This window comes from Artemia franciscana, chromosome 8, assembly GCF_032884065.1.
Source record: "Artemia franciscana chromosome 8, ASM3288406v1, whole genome shotgun sequence".
Lineage (NCBI taxonomy): Eukaryota > Metazoa > Arthropoda > Branchiopoda > Anostraca > Artemiidae > Artemia > Artemia franciscana.
The window spans coordinates 51,866,115-51,871,079 of NC_088870.1; the positions used below are offsets into that span (position 1 = coordinate 51,866,115).

The 4,965-nt window shown below is 33.8% G+C and overlaps 3 non-coding genes across 3 annotated transcripts; all 3 read right to left on the reverse strand.

The window, feature by feature from the left end:
• Positions 1–534: 534 nt before the first annotated feature.
• Positions 535–699, reverse strand: LOC136030745 (U1 spliceosomal RNA). Its single transcript, XR_010618361.1, has one exon. It is a non-coding gene; the product is annotated as a U1 spliceosomal RNA (small nuclear RNA).
• A 729-nt stretch (positions 700–1,428) lies between these two features.
• Positions 1,429–1,620, reverse strand: LOC136030732 (U2 spliceosomal RNA). The gene has a single exon (XR_010618353.1). It is a non-coding gene; the product is annotated as a U2 spliceosomal RNA (small nuclear RNA).
• Positions 1,621–3,789: 2,169 nt separating this feature from the next.
• On the reverse strand, positions 3,790–3,905 carry LOC136030736 (U5 spliceosomal RNA). Its single transcript, XR_010618355.1, has one exon. It is a non-coding gene; the product is annotated as a U5 spliceosomal RNA (small nuclear RNA).
• Between the last annotated feature and the right edge of the window lie 1,060 nt (positions 3,906–4,965).

Here is a 4,965-nt window from a genome sequence, read left to right on the forward strand (position 1 = left end):
TTTACGCTAAAGTTTAAATTTTTTTGCAATTCTTTGAGAATGACTCCCAAATCACAAAGACCGTTTAATTAGAATAAATAGCTGTTTTGAAATTATTCAAAACATTTTAGCCTAAACAGCGAGTTATTGAAGAGGGGAAAAAACCCCTCATATACCTAATAATGCCTGTTAGTATTTTTAAAAACAAAATGCATCAGGAATTCAATGAGTTTAGGCAATTTAATTTAATTATGGCGACTGGTCATTGATACCATCCTTTGCTTTAACACAAGACTAAGAAAAACAAAATATATTTATTTCAGACATGTTCTGGAGAAAATTCCAGAACCATCTTCTATAGAGTATACGCTCAACCCTCTCCGTAATATTTCAAATATGTAAGTTTATCAGAAAATTAATTTTTTCAATGAGACCAAATGATCAATTTTACTCAAATCTAAACAACATCAACTTGTATACTTTCTTTTTTCAACTCACAACTACGTGACCTAAACGATGGGCTCTAAGGAAAAACAATACTTTTCAATATGTGGACAGGGGTCCGTGCGAACGCAGTCCCCCACTACCAAAAACTTACGCTGTTGAGTTACCCCCATTTGGGGTAATCACAGGAGTCAGCCAATCCGAAGTGCAATGGAAAGGCCTCACCCTGGGAGTACCTCCATCATGATCAAGGCAGCTTTCCAGCCAGGTAAGTATGAATTGATAAAAATCTAACATTTTACTAAAATCTTTCGACATAAATCTGGTTGCTTTGAATGCCATTCGGAAACTCTAATTTATTAAACACATGCAGCTTTAGAAAACTTTTTCACAGCAGTGAATCAAGTCTCTAAATTATTTTTGAACATAGCAATGTCCCATTTCATTTTCATATGCAAACGTCTTAATCATTTAAATGCAACTTTATCTTTATGAGAAAAGAAAATCAGGGGTTTCTCACTCTCTCATCAATACGACTGAAAAGTCGAAACTTTTAATTTCTAAGAGCCCAGTGGCCGTTCTACTGACTATACCAATTATTTTCTCGCCAAAAACCATTGGGGGCTTTAGCCATTACGAATATCAACAACTCGCCGCAGAACCAAGTCGTCTGAGGCCAAAAACAATCACTTCAGCAATTTTATCGAATATTGGTTCAATATGAAATTTCAGCAGTTTATAATTATGAACTATTTTCGATAAAGATGCGTGAGAACTTTGATCCAGCTTGGGCACTTTAAATTAACTATGCCGAGTAGTCACTGGCTTTTTTACCTTTTAATTTTTGTAAATTATATACACTGGTTCTCCTTTGCAGATGAAAATAGAAAATTCCGAATATATTTAATGACTAGGTAACTACATGTATGTGCAGTTTCTCTTCAATTTGAATACCGTACAACGTATAGAATTGATTCGGATTCATGGACTTTGGTTTCCCCTCGAAAGGCGTGCGCTGATCCCAGAGGTACTACAATACCGGGCCTACGCGTGAAACGAGCGGAGCAAGCCCCGACATCACTCCGGTTTCCAAAAATCAGTTTAATATTCTGGGCCCCATGTAGGGGCCGTATCAGATGTTAAGCTGATAAGAACAGATACTACACTTTGATCTTAGCCAAAAGGCTGAGAAGCGATGATTAGACAAGGATTGTCAAAGACTTTATAAGAATACGAATAACAAAGTTTGTCAAAATAATCAGTTTCGGTTGCAATGCTCAAATAATATTCAATTAACTTATTACTTTGTCTTTAGATTTTATAAACAGTATGAAACATTTTCCACAATATCAAAGTTTATCTCAAAATTTTAATGGTAAACGATAAACTTTCCAATCGAGACTTGGACAAAATTGTCATTCAAAAAGCGAAAATCAGAAAAGATGAGCCTTAAATCAGAGATATATTGTCTTGGCCCTTTAGCTGACAATGATCAGAACCAGGGAATGACGTTAATTCGCGGTAATTAAGGGGACGGAGGACAGATACAAGTATTTTTTTTTCAAAATCCAGAGAGAACAATTCTCTTGTTTTTTTCACTTGCATTTACGAAAATACCCCAAAAACACAGCTTTATTTGCAATAAAAATTGTCAATCCACCAGTTGAAATCACTGGTATTGATCAAAAGCGTGAATTCATGGAAACTGGAGGACAAGGCTGAATCCAGCAGGCTAATAACCTATATTTTTGTCCGGCTCTTTAAAACGTAACGCAATGAATTTAAACAAGTTTCCGATGGGTTTTTATTTTTTATTTTTCAATCACTCCCTCCAAAATGATTTTCCAGACACAGCCCAGGGGAGATAAATCCACCCCTGGGCTTTATCAGATAAATGATTGCTTACTTTAATTTAAAACTATTTATCCTTTTCATTTGTCATTTACTTGATTATTTCTATAATTCCATCTTATTACTAACAATGTAGCCAGAAGACTGTCATGAAGAATAGATGGCCTTCAAGCATAATTTCAGTTTTATCGTAGAATTTGAGTCTAGGCTTATTAAACAACTGTAAGGTTCGAACCATAAAAAGTAGGGGGGTAATTTGCTATTGGACAGGAGGTTGGCAGCTGCCCCTTCCACACCTTGGTTTTTCCCTCCTCCAGGCCTCATTTTTCCCCCGTCTCCTTGAAATATAGTTTCTTCCAAAATCTTGTCAAAACTAAAGTCAACCTAAAAATTCAAGCATCTACAATTTTTTTTTTAAGTACATTTTTACCTTTATAGTACTATAAAATACCTTTATTTATGCCACCATAAAAAGCAAATGATATACATATATATATATATATATATATATATACATATATATATATATATATATATATATATATATATATATATATATATATATATATATATATATTTATCTTCATTATATTTGCATTTAAGCTCCAGGCTTCTCCTTCCTCAGAGACCCTTTTCTTGTTCTCCCTTCACATGGAGAATCGCCTGTTGATTCAAGTATTTTTTTTTTTTTCAAAATCCAGAGAGAACAATTGTCTTGTTTTTTCACTTGCTTTCACAAAAATACCCCAACAAATATATTTTTATATTATATAAAATATATTATATATATTTGTGTTATATTTGCATTTAAGCTCCAGGCTTCTCCTTCCTCAGAGACCCTTTTCTCGTTCTCCCTTCACATGGAGAATCACCTGTTGATTCTCTTTTCCCTTCACACACAGAGCATTTCACACAGAGCATTGTCTCTTGAATCGTTTTCTCCCGCCAGGCAGAGTAGTGTGTTTAGAAACCCATGGAATCCCCAAATCAAAGAACTTGCCCCTATAAAATATAAAAACTCCTCATTTTAGAGGAACCTCCTAAACTGGAATGGAAATACTGTTCTTAGACGAGGGAGGAATGAGGACCCCAAGAGAATGAGGGCTCAAGAGCACCTAGGACTTGGCAAGTTATTGCACCAGACCAAGAGTGCCTTCGAGCATCCCTTACCCGCCCAAAATTCGCTTCCCTGGTTGTTTATCTGCAAAAGATAACAGAATATACTTAGCCAGGAACTTGTCAACTGAAGAGCTATAGCCAACTAGGCAAATAACAACACTAATCACGTCTACTTCACTATAAACATAGCTTATTTAGATACCTCTGGAAGGTGTGCCATATTTCACAATTACTGTCCCTTTTCGCTATCTGCCCATAACTTCACACTTTGCTTTTCATTTTTGAAAAGATTGGATTTTTGTTCATATTCTGCATTTTCCAGGGTTAGCCTACTTGTCCGACCCCCTAATCAAGAGATACATAGTATAGAAATATTCAAACATACTACAGTAGTATAGGCTAGTCTGCCTTTCGGCATTCAAAAATTTGTTAAGACTCATCAAGTGCCCCTCCCCACGGTAATCTTTAGTAAAAGGTGAAAGATTAACTCGGTATGAGGAGAGGCCAGAGCTATGAAAATTGCCAAGATTGACTTGAGTATATAAAAATAAATCCTCTTTATAACGAAACACAACCTATTTATAACCTAGCTAAAAAAGATTGACTAGCTAAAAAAAAGAACATGGAGATTTTAAATTTTCCATCTTCCACCAGAGCAATGTTGCCATCTATTTTCAAAATATTAAAAATTAGCTGTCGCCATTAATGAACCATTTCCTAACACCCATGAGGCTCAGCTACTTTGATAGAATTACAACTGCTTTATTTTTTTTTTTTTTAATGTATTTCTAACTTATTTATAACGAAATACAACCTATTTATAATCCAGCTAAAAAAGATACATTAGCTAAAAATAGAAGATTGGGATTTTAAATTTCCAGCTTCCACTAGAACATTGTTACTATCTAATTTTTAAATATTACAAATTAACTGTTGTCATTGATAAACCATTTACTAACACCCATGAAGTTTAGCTACTTTGACAGAATTACAACCGCTTTGTTTATTTTCCTTTTATGTATTTTTAACCTATTTATAACGGAATACAACCCATTTATAACCTAGCTAAAAAAGATTGCCAAGATTGACTTGAGTATATAAAAATAAATCCTCTTTATAACGAAACACAACCTATTTATAACCTAGCTAAAAAAGATTGACTAGCTAAAAAAAAGAACATGGAGATTTTAAATTTTCCATCTTCCACCAGAGCAATGTTGCCATCTATTTTCAAAATATTAAAAATTAGCTGTCGCCATTAATAAACCATTTCCTAACACCCATGAGGCTCAGCTACTTTGATAGAATTACAACTTCTTTATTATTTTTTTTTTTTTAATGTATTTCTAACCTATTTATAACGAAATACAACCTATTTATAATCCAGCTAAAAAAGATACATTAGCTAAAAATAGAAGATTGGGATTTTAAATTTCCAGCTTCCACTAGAACATTGTTACTATCTAATTTTTAAATATTACAAATTAACTGTTGTCATTGATAAACCATTTACTAACACCCATGAAGTTTAGCTACTTTGATAGAATTACAACCGCTTTGTTTATTTTCCTT